The sequence below is a fragment of the Haemaphysalis longicornis genome, unplaced genomic scaffold, assembly GCF_048455015.1.
Source record: "Haemaphysalis longicornis isolate Haplotype H1 unplaced genomic scaffold, Haemaphysalis longicornis Haplotype H1 scaffold_6, whole genome shotgun sequence".
In the NCBI taxonomy this organism is placed as follows: Eukaryota; Metazoa; Arthropoda; class Arachnida; order Ixodida; family Ixodidae; genus Haemaphysalis; species Haemaphysalis longicornis.
Window position 1 is genome coordinate 1,683,605 of NW_027526407.1, and position 14,136 is coordinate 1,697,740.

Genomic DNA, 14,136 nt, shown 5'->3' on the forward strand with positions numbered 1-14,136 from the left:
TTATTAATATTATTAGGTGAGAAAGAAAAAAAAAGAAAAAAACGCGCCCAGAATGGGGACCGAACCCACGCCTTTCGATATATATATATATTTAAATATGTGTATATATATATATGTATATAAATATATATATATATACTGAAAGAAATGCCGGCAGTCTACAACGCCAAAGAAGGCATAGGGGAATGGTTAGAATAATGTTTCTGTTAGTGACGTTACATTGTTATTTTATAATTATTAATATTATTAGGTGAGAAAGAAAAAAAAAAGAAAAACACGCGCCCAGAGTGGGGACCGAACCCACGCCTTTCGATATATATATATATATATATATATATATATATATATATATATGACCATGTTGGCATTGACCTGTACGGGCCTTTGCCCTACACAGCCGCCGGGAATCGATGGGTCATTGTTGCGGTCGACCATCTCACGCGCTACGCTGAAACCACTGCACTGCCTACCGCCACAGCACGAGACGTCGCCTCCTTTCTATTACGTCGCTTCATATTGCGCCACGGAGCGCTTCGAGAACTTCTAAGTGACCGAGGACGCGTCTTCTTATCCGATGTTGTCGCGAAGCTCCTCACTGAGTGCCGTATTATCCACCGCACAACAACTGCGTACCACCCGCAGACTAATGGCCTCACTGAGCGTTTTAATCGAACTCTTGGAGACATGCTTTCCATGTACGTCTCCTCTGACCACGATGACTGGGACCTTGTGCTCCCTTATGTGGCGTACGCATACATTACGGCCATACGGCCATTATATATTTATATATAAATATATAAATTATTTCATATTTATGTATACATTTTATATACATAAAGTAGGCAAGAACCATGCTGGAGACAAGTCCGTTGGGAACTATTGTCTCGGCTCTAGAAATAGCAGGGGAGACCTGCTAGTCGAGTTCGCAGAACGGAATAACCTACATGTTATGAATACTTTCTTCTGCAAACGGGAGAGCCGGTAGTTGACGTAGAGGAGCCCGAATGGGGAGCATAAAAATAAAATATACTTCATATTATGCGATAATCCTGGCGTCGAGAAGGATGGTAAAGTGCTCGGAAATGTAAAGTGTATAGACCACCGTATGGCAAGATCTCCAATTAGGCTAGATTTCAGGAGCGACCGTAACTAGACAGTACGAAATAATCCGAATAATGACTAAACAGTAAGACCTAAAGTAGAAGAATTCAGAATTTCGCTGCGGAACCGATATTCAGCTCTTTCCGAGCAAGCAGAGTTCACGACACAGGAAGCCAGCGACAACCCTACACGAATTATCACACATTGTACACTAGAAGTCGGGGGCACGATGGCTAGACAGGATACTGGTGAACTTTCCCAGGAGACGAAAGCTTTATTAAGGCGACGGCAAACCATGGCAATGTCAATCCCAACTGGCAGGATAGAACTACCGGAGCTTTCGAAGGTGTTCAATAAGCGTAAGACAGCTGACATATGGAAATGTAATATGGAGAGGATTGAATACGCTGTTAAGAACGGAGGTAGCCTGAAAGAAGCGAAGAGGCCTCTTCGCTTGGGGAAAAATCAGATGTATAAACTTCAGGACAAGCAGAGCAATGTCATCACAAATAGGCATAAAATAGTCACAGTGGTCGAGGAGTTCTATAGGGATCTGTACAGTAGCCGGGACATACAGGATAATGCCGAACGAGACAGCTGTTCAGAGGAGATAGACATCCCACCAGTAACGACAGAAGTAAGCAGAGATTTGAAAGAATAGAAAGGGGGCACAGCACCTGGTGAGGAAAAGATAATAGCAGACCTCTTGAAGGATACCGGAGAACTTGTACTTGAAAAACTGCAAACCTTTATACGCACTGCCTAATGACCGCAATGGTACCGGAATTCTGGAAGAACGCGAACATCATCCTAATCTATAGGAAAGGCGACTTGAAGGACTTGAAAAATTACAGGCCGATCAGCTTACTGTCAGTCGTCTACAAGGTATTTACCAAGGTAATCGCTAACCGAATCTCTGCAACCTTAGATTTCAGTCAACCTAAAGAACAAGCAGGGTTCCGTAAAGGTTGTTCAACAATGGAACTTCTTCACACGAGCAATCAGGTGATAGAGAAGTGCGCTGAGTATACTGAACCACTATATATAGCCTTCATAGATTAGGAGAAAGCATTTGACTCGGTCGAAACCCTAGCAGTCATTCAGGCATTACGAAACCGGGGCGTAGATTAGCATTGTGTAATAATACTAGAGGATATCTACAATGGGTCAACAGCTACCATCATCCTCCATAGGGAGAGCAGTAAAATACCTATAAGGATGGGTGTCAGACAAGCAGACACAATCTCTACAATGTTATTCACAGCATGCTTACAAGAAGTATTCAGAACGTTGGATTGGGGACAGGTGGGAGTAAGGGTTAATGGAGAATACCTCAGTAATCTCAGATTTGCTGATGAGCTTGCCTTGCTAAGTAACTCGGGGGACGAATTTCAAAGCATGCTTTCCGCACTGGGCGAACAGAGTAGAACCGTGGGCCTGAGAATTAAAGTGCCGAAAATAAAAGTAATGATCAATAACCTCGGGAAGGCACAGCAGTTTGAGATAGGTGGCGAGGCAGGGGAAGTGGTAACCGAGTATATCTACTTAGGCCAAGTTGTGACTCCAGATCTCAACCACGAGGCGGAGATAATTAGAAGAATAAGAATGGGGTGGAGTCCATACGGCATACAATCTCACATAATAAATTGCAGCCCACCATTGTCCCTTCAAAAGAAAGTGTATGACAGCTGCATCTACTGGTACTCACTTACGGGGAAAAATTTGGAGGCTCACTAAGAGGGTTAAACTTAAATTGATAACGACTCAGCACGCAATGGTACGGAGATGATAGGTGTAACATTATTGGACTAGAAGTGAGCGAAGTGGGTAAGGGAACAAACGTATGTTAAGGACATATTAGCAGAAATTAAAAAAAAAACGGGCGTGGGTAGGGCATGTAATGCGAATGCAATATAAACGTTGGGCATTGAGGGTAAAGGGTGCATCCCTAGAAAAGGCAATCGTTGCAGGGGGCAGCAGAGTGTTAAATTCTCAGATTAGATCAAGAAATTTGCTAGGATAAATTGGTCACGGTTAGCACAGGACCGAGGTAATTGAAGAATAATGGGAGAAAAATTTGCCCTGCAGTGGGTGTAGATAGGCTGGTGATTATATATATATAGAGAGTGCAGGGCTTGGCAGCTCAATAGTATATTAAATTAGAGTCCCCACGAAAAACATAACAATATTTAATACGACGTTTCAGCTGGGAACCAGCCTTTTTAAAGTGAAGTACAGCAAGAAACAAGTGGAAAGAAACGTACTGCACGTCTCGGCGCGCACGTAATTTATCTCAATACACAACGCGGCGAAAAGCGCAAGCGAGGCACTTAGGAAGCGTGTTTCCTTCTCCCACCGCCCACCCACGCACAGCAATATTAAGAAACGTAAACAAATAAGGAAGGGGTACTGGGCATCTCACTCCAAGGGAGCGGAAACAACTCATATCCGATTTCAACAGTGCTCACAGTGATATCTCATTCTCACATGAGTATTCAACTTCTACAATAAATTTCCTTGACGTGCAGATAACAACTAACAGACACAGATTGGAGACTTCTGTGTACAGAAAATCCACCGACCGACACCAATACTTGAACTTTCACAGCAGCTATGTGAGACACTGCAAAACGGCCATTCCATACAGCCAAGCCCTACGCTTTCGCAGAATTAGCTCTAACCAAAATGACTTCGCTTCTAATTGTGATCAGCTCCGCATTGACCTCGCACGACAAAAATGCCCACTACCACTCATTGAAGATTCAATCAGGAAGTCATCGGAACAGGAGCGTTCTAGCCTTATTATTGGCACTAAAACCTCCGCTTCGAGGTCCCAAACCAATCTGATTCCGACATATTCGGCATCTGGCCCAAACGTCAATAAAATTTTAAGAAGACACCACCACATCGTGCTCCAGAGTGAAAGAATGAAGCACCTTATTCCAGACCCAACACGCGTGGTGTATCGCCGGGCAAGAAACATCAGAAACATTGTAACATCATGTCGATCAAGAGAAACTAGTTTCACAGGTTCCACACCATGTGGAAAACCCCGATGCAAATTGTGTCCAATGATGACACCAACAACAAGCGCTCAGAGCAGGGAATCTGACTTTTCCATGCAGATCAGGGGCGACTTTTATTGTGACACTGCAAATATAGTTTACCTCCTAGAATGTGGTGATTGTGGTGCGCAATGTATTGAACAGGCTAAAAATTCTTTTAGAACTCGCAAAAATAATCACAGATCCGATGCAAAAACAAAACCTTATCTCCCCCTTTCAAAACATATCAATTCTTTGAAACACCCGTTCGACCAATTTAAGGCCACAGTGCTCCAATCAGGATTTAAAACTCATTTCGACAGGGAAGCCAGCGAATGTTATCTGATCCACAAATATAACACTCTACCAAGAGTTATCAATGAGTCTCAGGGAAGGCTGTCGTGCCTTCAAACCTAGACCTTCTAGCGGCACGTATCGCACGTTACCACTTCTCAACCGTTGGATGGTTCATCGTTGTCAGCAGGTTACTTTTCCGAATGCTTTAATGCTTCTCCTGCACGAAATCTTGCTGTATTCCATCATTACACTTTCCAAGCACTATTTGGTCTAGGGTTGTTAACAACTTATTTTCTCCGTATGCTTCATTGCTCTTTTGCCCGAAATGTCACTTTGTAAGCTATTTTTGTTCACTGCTATGGTTCCCCATGTTCTACGATTTGTACACGTGCATTCTTTGTATTCTTTCGTTTGTCAGTGGGTTTAAAGAATGCTGTGTGCGAATTTATACTGCCATTGATGACTAGCTACGAAGTGTCTTTCTTCCTAGATCACTGGAGATTTGTTCTCGTACAGTGCGTCACATCTTTATTTTACTTTTTCATAATAAGCAAACCCTTGTTACTTGCAAAAATAATGTAAGCTAACAATTTGTTGTATCGATCTATTTCATGTCATGAGCCGGGGGCTCGTTGAACTGCTTTTTTCTGTGTGCTGTTTCTTTGTTTATTTCCTGCATTGTGTTTCATTTCTCAAAATCCTCGCACAGCCTGCGCTCTTCTTGGTTGGTTCACGCACACCTGTGTCGGTGTCGGCACCCATCGAGCGGTCGTCATTGTTCGCGTTTATCTGGTCATTATCTGGTCTCCTCGGGAAGCGGCGGCATTTTCCTTCGAGGACGCGGCCCCCTCGCTAATCCTCCCACCTGCATTTTTGAAATTCAACGTCGCCTTCTGCCATTTCGCGTTCCCTACTGTCTGGATGACTAATTATCGATTCTACGCTTCCGCCGTATGCGGCAGGTTGTTTCCGCTAATTTGAAGTGAGATGCCTAGTATCCCTTCCTTATTTGTTTACTTTTATTAATATTGCTGTGCGTGGGTGGGCGGTGGCTGAAGAAAACACGCTTCTTAAGTGCCTCGCTTTTGGTGTTCGCCGCGTTGTATATTGAAATGGATTACCTGCGCATCCAGTCGCGCAGTACGTTTCTTTCCCCTTGTTTCTTGCTGTACTTCCTTCTTGCACACTTTTGAAATAATGTGTGCGCGTGCTCAGAGCGCTCCCTGCGAGCCTACATATATTCTGTATTGGACCCTTGTACTTCACTTAAAAAAGGCTGGTTCCCAGCCGAAACGTCGTATTAAATATTGTTATGTTTTGCGTGGTGACTCTAATTTATATATATATATATATATATATATATATATATATATATATATATATATATATATATATATATATATATATATATATATATATATAAATATATATATATATATATATATATATATATATATATATATATATCTATATATATATATATATAAGGTTAGTAGAGATAGAGACAAACGAGAAAGACGTAGAAAATAAAAATAAGTTTACTGACGTTTCAGGGAGAGGAGTCCTCTCCCTGAAACGTCAGTAAACTTATTTTTATTTTGTACGTCTTTCTCGTTTGTCTCTGTCTCTACTAACCTTATTTTTTACGCGCTCTCTGTGAGTATATACGGTGTGAAAAAGAACATTGTGTGAGCGAAACGAAAAGTTGTGTAAAATTTGAGGAAAACAAATAACCAATTTCAAAAGTTCGCATTCCAGTACATTGTTTAAACAATGTAAGAAAAAATACGATGCAGATAATTTTTCTACACATTTACCCCTTTCAGTTACAGGTATTTGGCTCTGCATAGTGGAAATGTCGAGTTTTTTTAGCACAAGGTGAAGAAATTTAGGAGTATATCATTTTTCAATTTGAAGAAAAAACGTTTCAGGTGCCTCAGAATTTTCAAATATGAACAATAATTTTTACAGAATTGATATCGTTCTCTCAATCACTATTGGCTCTACTAGGTGGTGAAGGCATGTAACAAATACAAACTAATGACAGAAGTGACCAAGAACTAATATATAGAGGAAGGTTTTACCTGTCTGAGGTCCACAGAAGCAAAATACTCTTGTTTTAGAGAAGTGGATACTTGTGTATCAAAACGCATCATCGTTAATACAGCTATAACTAAAAATTGTGAGAAATTCATGGCACCCTCAAGCTCAGAAGCGCTGTGTGTTTAAGTACTGCCAACATTTTTTAATACAAACATCACTGGTTGAGAGAAAAGTTCACAAAAGTGCATGGCATGAGGTTATTCTGTGCATCACATTGAACTTCAAAAGGAGTCATGGTATGAATGAATGTCTTAGCCAACAAGTGCATAATTTGAACTGTTCGTTATTTTAATAAAATGAGCCATTGATGCTATTAAAGTCCTTTGTGTATCCACCTCCTGACAAATTTTTGGCTGCATGAGAAGCAGTACAATCATGAAAATAAAGTATAATACATCCATAACAAAAACCACAAAAAACGTAAAAGCATTGCGTTACAGAAGTTGTGTTTTCTACGCTCCGACAGCTTGGTTGGTTTAATGCAATTCGGAAGATTCATTTTTATTGTAGCACACACACATCCTAATCCACAATGACTGGTTCAGACAACGTCCAAATGGTTGTATACGACCTGCAATTCACCGCCGGATAAGGAAATCCAATACGGGGCCCTAGTGGCTCATTTTTTTATTGCCCATTGAGACGTTTTGTGTGTTTTTGTTACCAATCCTAAATATAGCATAAATATTGGGCTAAGACAACCCTTTATAACGTAATTGACTGGCCTAGTTGGTATTTCATTATGTACAGTCGCGAAGGTTGAAAAATAAACAACTAGAGAAGACACAACCCAAGAGCCCTACGTTTCTTTCCTGCTCTCCTGGAAAAATTGCCAGGCTCGCTTCTTAGGAAGGATGGCGCTCTCGCAACCAATTGAAGAGTATCCCCAGGCAAGGTAACTACGTTCGCTAAATCTGGAGCTCTTAGATTGCCTTCATTTTGGGAAACCAAAAGTCCGAGAAAGAGTCTCGGATACTACAAAGCGCTGCACAAATTTTAGTGTCAGTATGTGCTTTTCTGAATGCCTCTATAAAAAGGCTGATACCAAAATGTCTGGACAGGTATCTTCAAAGTCCTAACATTTCCTTTTTTTGAGGTGGTGCAGGAAACATTTACATTTATCCCCTCATTTCACCTCGATGATGTGTTGGTTCACTTTTAAAAAAACAACTGCCCATCTGGCAGGCCAAAGCCGAGTCAAGTCAGCCTGTTGGAGGAGGATTATGTGGAAAATCTGCATTGCCTTTTGACATGCGAAACCACACTGTTTAAAATTGGTGCAGGCTTGTGGGCAGTGAGGGCAAGCAGGGATTGTTGATACAGAAAAGGAAACTCAACTGGGCGAATGACGGTGTGTAGTTTTGTGGTCAAGAATGTCCGTTTCTTCGTGGTTCAAGATTTGTCTGGGGCAGGACGTGTGCAATTACGTTCCCTCGTGTCATAGTAAACGTTTATTTCTTGCTTGTTGTGAAGAGAATTTTTCGAACTTGGAATGATCAGGTCCTGAATGCACCACGCGCTCTGTTGTGAATTTCATATGCAATTACATACACAGCCTTGATCCTGAGTTTCCAGCCTGAAGGGTATCTACCTCATGTAAAAAGGTGAGGGCATATGTTTTATTTTTGCGATGTTTCCTACCAATGTATAGGTCTGAAATCCCAATACGTGTCAGTGGATGTTAAACACCTGCAAAACAAAAAGTCGGCTTGGGAGCAGGTTTATAGGGCAGAGATTTAAAATTTTTATTTGAGATTTTATATGTTGTATATGAATAAACGACGGCACTGGCAGCGCGTTGTTGCGAAAGGAATATTTTGTAGTAAATTGCAGCACAATCATTTTTGTTGTGTTTTATTCTTACACAGCAGTTTCTAAGTTGTTTCTAGGTTTAAAAAACATGCTTTTCCATTCTTATGACGGTTTTGTCTTTCTCCGACACAAATACTGTTTGTAGTAATACCCAGCAACTTCTATTTCTTTAACTGTATACAACCTCTTGCACTCGTTTAATGACGTTCGTATTTAAATTGGATATAGAAAAAGAATTCGTTAAACCAATCACCATGTCATTTAAATAGTGATTTTTTGTGTCGGGGTAATATATTGCTGATCTGTTCAATAAGAAAATCGCCACCTCTGTGCAAGAAGAAAATCGATAATTCAAAATGACCTACAAATGTTGCGAACACTAGAGCATAAAGGGTGCAAAATCGGTTCTCACTGCTAAAACAAGCGGAAAAAAAGCATTTCTGTTAGTGGTTACGCTAATGAAAACAAAATATTTGGAATAAAATATTATTTTAAAAATTTTTGTTTCTGAGGCACCCAGAAAAAGGCCCTTGCGATGCAAAAAACACTCTCCAGCACTGCTCCTATGTGGAGATGTCAGTTTATTGAAGTTTCGATGTAGTGACTGCCTTGTAGCGGTCGATGTACTCACGGGGCAAAGAGACATGTGTGGGCCTTTATTTCTGTTTGAACCTCTAAATGAAAAACTGTCATTTAGGAAGCAGTGGTTGGAGTTTATGAAAATGTCCTACTACCTTTGAGATGGCAACAGGTGTAAATGCAAAGTCATAGTAACTTAAAGAAAAACAAGAAAAACAAATGGCATTACAATGATATGGAGCATACAGTTTTGGATTATGTAGGATACTGAATGGTCCTGAAGAGACAATTGTAAAACTGAACAATATTGCTTTTGGAATCAGACGAATAAATAAAGCACTAACTGGTTTATGGCCAAATACTAAAATTTAGGTTACTCATCTTACTTTACGGTTACTAGTACCGATGTGTCTTTGTGTTTTACTTCGCTTCTGAAACATGCAAGAAAAATCTCACCAGCGTGCAAAAACAATTTTAAGGTAAAAAACGCACATACATGATTTTGGAGGCTGGTATTGCAGTGAGAATATATACACATCGCTACAATTTTACATTCAGTTAGCCCCTTACAAGAAATAAGCGACGATACCAGGCTAGACTCATAACCGTTAACCTAAAAAGTTTGTTACTTTTAAATTACTATTCTGTTAACAAAAAATGGGTGATTTTGAAGAGAATCTTTTATTTCTACACTGCACACTGCCATAAATTTGTGAATGATATTGTAGGGCTGCTAACAGTGTTATCGAGCTGTGATATAAGGTTGTGGGAAGGTCAAGGCTAGGTAATGGGAACCGATTGAATCCAGAAACACGAAGGTTAAAATGAATTCATGGCCGGATACATGTAGACCATGACCGTGACAACAAAAGACGGGTACAGCAAAGAGTGCAAAGATCCTGGCAGCAGTAAAGGTGAGAATACGAACAGACAGAGTCTGTATAATAATGTAAATGAAAGTCAGGTGGATCTTACAAGGTGAAGAAGTCACAGATGTCGGGGAGGCTCACAATGGTAAGGCGTTGGATCCACGACGGGGGCAGTGGACTTGGCAGGTCAACAGGAGAAGCAAAGGGTGGAGTCAAGGTGGCCACACTTCTACGTGTGGTGGGGGCTCACCTTGCAGATGTTCGGAACGAGGTTTTGTGGGTGTTGTACAATGACTGCATGTAGGCGTGGTGTCATGCGGCCTCTCACTGGAGGATGTAATTGTGTTTATTTGGCCCATAACTTGGACAGTTTGTTCGATGCCGAGAAAACCACTTTTACCTCATATCTCTCTTTTTTCCAACACTTTTCAACGCCCTTGACATCTTCTGCATATTCAAAATGACAAAGAGTTCATCAATATATATATATATATATATATATATATATATATATATATATATATATATATATATATATATATATATATTTATATTTGTATATATATATAGGTTGCAGTCATCATTGCCAGTGCTATTCGGGTTTTTCCGAAAATATTTAATAGGGCCGAATGGGGTATGTTTGTCACGTTTCTTTGATACATTGATAAATAAGCGAAAATATAGCTCGAGAAAAAATCCGCCGTTTTTTCCGGGGGGAGCGGGACTCGAACCCTCATCTCCGCATAACCAGTGCGGTGCGTTCGCCATTACGCTATCCCGTAGCCGCTTCTCTCTCGACTTTACCGCAGGGGTTTATATTTGCAAGTGCTCTGAGGCCGGTCAATGAGCGCCGCTCCTCGACCGCCGCGGGAGACGTAGAACGTCTTCTTTCCCAGCGGCCGCCACGTAGACCATGGTCGGAGTTCGGGATTAGCAATTGGCATATCCGAACTGCTGGAGCCAGTGCCTCGTAATGCATGTAGCAGAACAGAAAGATACAGGTCGAGGGACTCGGTAAAGATACATATCAAGGTTGCAGTCGTCATTGCCAGTGCTATTCGGCTTTTTCCGAAAATATTTAATAGGGCCGAATGACGTGTGTTTGTCACGTTTCTTCGACACATTGATAAATAAGTGACAATATAGGTCGAGAAAAAATCCGCATTTTTTTCCGGGAGCGAGACTCGAACACACATCTCTGATTAACCGGTGCGGTGCGTTCGCTATTACGCTATCCCGTAGCCGCTTCTCTCTCGACTTTACCGCGGGGGTTTATATTCGCAAGTGCTCTGAGGCCGGTCAACTAGCGCCGCCTCTCGACCGCCGCGGGAGACGTAGAACGTCTTCTTTCCCAGCGGCTGCCACGTAGACCGTGTTCGGAGGTCGGGGTTACCAATATGCATATTCGAACTGTTGGAGCGAGTGCCTTTTAATGCATGTAGCAGAACAGAAAGATACAGGACGAGGGACTCGGTAAAGATGCATATCAAGGTTGCAGTCGTCATTGCCAGTGCTATTTGGCTTTTTCCGAAAATATTTATTACGGCCGAATGACGTGTGTTTGTCACGTTTCTTTGATACACTGATCAATAAGCGAAAATATATTTCTAGAAAAAATCCTTCGTTTTTTCCGGGAGCGGGACTCGAACCCACATCTCCGATTAACCGGTGCGGTGCGTTCGCCACTATGCTATCCCGTAGCCGCTTCTCTCTCGACTTTACCGCGGGGGTTTATATTGGCAAGTGCACTGAGGCCGGTCAACTAGCGCCGCCCCTCTACCGCCGCGGGAGACGTAGAGCGTCTTCTTTCGCTTATTTTCGTTTATTTTTTTCGTAATGGCGAACTCACCGCACCGGTTATGCGGAGATTTGGGTTCGAGTCCCGCTCCCGGAAAAAACGGCGGATTTTTTCTCGACCTATACGTTCGTGTATTTATGAATGTATCAAAGAAACGTGACAAGCACACGTCATTTGGCCCTATTAAATATTTTCGGAAAAAGCCGAATAGCACTGGCAATCACGACTGCAACCTTCATATGTATCTTTACCGAGTCCCTCGTCCCGTATCTTCCTGTTCTGCTATATATATATATATATATATATATATATATAAAGAGTTCGCTTTGCTGAAACGTATGAAACGTAGGCCACAATCGTGCTTTTACCTTGTTTGAAGTTTTTCTTCTTTTATATTTATATATATATATATAAATATATATATATATGACAGAAATGAGGGTTGGCAGGCAAAAACCCTCGGAACGCAAAACGTAGGATGTGGTAGGTCATTGAAACATAAATAATTTAGACAGACATAAAGAAACTGGAGTAAAATGCAGGCATATATATATATATATATATATATATATATATATGTGTGTGTGTGTGTGTGTGTACCAGCACAGGGCTTTACAGCTCAATGGTATATTAGAATAAAATAAATCACCACAATAACATTACACTTATTACGACGTTTCGGCTGGGGTCCAAACTTTTTCAAGTGGAGTACAGGGGTTGAATACATGGTATATAAAGGCTCGTAGGGAGCGTTGTGAGGACGTGCGCAGATGATTTGAAGCGCAAAATGTACAAAACAGAAAAAAAAGTAAGAAAGAAAGAAAGAAAAAAGTTAAGGAAGAAGCAAGGGGAAAGTAAAGATACGTAGTGCAAGATTGGGTGCGCAGGCAACTGGCGGGTCGTGCACTACTTCTCCTCAGAAGCCTGCCGGTTCAATAACCTGCTTCACCGGTATAGTCACCACACCAAGGGCCTGGTCTACCCTCGCCAACGCATAAAGTGGCTGCCCTCGGCCTGGGTATTTGCTGCGTATGTCATCCACCCAAACTTTGACGGTGTCGCCATTATGTGCGGCCACCTTCCCCAGACCTTGCTAAAGAACTTTGACCAGAGACAGTCGACGTGGCTGCAGCATGCTGCCAGGGCTCAATCCCATTAATTCCAGGGACAGGCCGCACCTCCACTACCACCTGCCTCCACAGCCGTGGCTCTAACCACCGCGGCCCCTCTACCAGGCCCAGATTTTGCGATCTCGTCCTGGGATCACGAAGAGATTGACTTCCTGGAGAGCTCCCAGGTGAACCCGGTATTCGTCCATTGTCCAGAGAATTGCTAAGGCTCTGAAAATTTGTAGAAAAATTTGCGCCCATCTTCCCGTGAGGGAACCCTGGTGTGATGTGATGCATGGGGGGGTTCGTTTGGAGTGACGCTGGTAATGAATTGTGTCACACCTCTCGCTGAAGGGACCATCGCTTCCATCAAGTCTTAATCGGAAGAATCAAGTTAAGCACGCAATCGTCAAGCAAAGTGACGCGACGTCGAACGAGAGCGAGCGCTGACTGAACCGCCACAGCGCGATACCCGCTTTATATTCACACCGCCTGAAGGACACGAGACAACGGAGGGCACACTTGCACGACGGGAGCGGAGCGAAGCGCGCGCCCACAGCTGTTGTTTTTGATAATGAGACGGAGTGAGAGCTATGCGCGCACAGCTGTCAGAGAGAAGACGGGAGGAGAGTCGCGAATGTGCAGCTGGTGTGCGGACGCCGGACTACGCCGACGCAGGAGGAACATGCCTCAGAGCAAGAGATGCGTCGCATCTTAAAAATTTATTATGAACATCACGGTATCAGTTTAATTGTATACACGAAATTATGTATTGCCCCAAAGCGCTTGATAAACCTCAAACAGCCACTTGTTGCCTTTCGCCTACTCACGAGGTGAACTGACGCACCAAAGTGCATAAGGCTCCGGTGCATCTTTTGTGAATCGTAATAGAAAATGATCAATGCAGCCTTGATTCTCTAAACAAGGACAACGCTCTCAACTTCAAAAAAAGTCAATAAACTAAGAAGAAAAACGTGTACAAGGAATGTCTCAAGGGAACAAAACATGTCCTTTTTGATCCCTTAAGGCAAAATAGATGCTCCACAGTGGTTTTTGTTTACCCCTATCGGAAGCCAGCAGATCAGCTTCCAGTAATAATGTACTCGAGCCTGGCACTCCTGATAACGTAGTAAAATTGTCCTTCGTCACCCTTGCAGAGGATCGATTGAGCTCATTGTACAAGTGCCTATCCTTTTGTTCCTCCATTGGAAAATTAAATCATATGAAACTCTACAAAAATCATGCCAATTTCTCACGCTCTCTCCACTTAAAAGAGTACTATCATGATCACCCTAAAGATGATGACATAAGACCGAAGCTTTTATCTGTTTGTAACTGGACACCCATACCACAACGTGACAAGTTTATGAAAACGCACATCAAAGCGCTTCTAAAAGACATCTAGGCGGAATATAAATAACGTG

The 14,136-nt window shown here is 42.1% G+C and overlaps 1 long non-coding RNA gene across 1 annotated transcript in view; it reads right to left on the bottom strand.

The window, feature by feature from the left end:
• The window catches only part of LOC144141355 (uncharacterized), a 66,627-nt gene extending 59,974 nt beyond the window's left edge, over positions 1–6,653 (bottom strand). The window contains exon 1 of the long non-coding RNA XR_013316547.1: positions 6,527–6,653. This is a non-coding gene — a long non-coding RNA (uncharacterized LOC144141355). The remainder of the gene's footprint in view (positions 1–6,526) is intronic.
• Between the last annotated feature and the right edge of the window lie 7,483 nt (positions 6,654–14,136).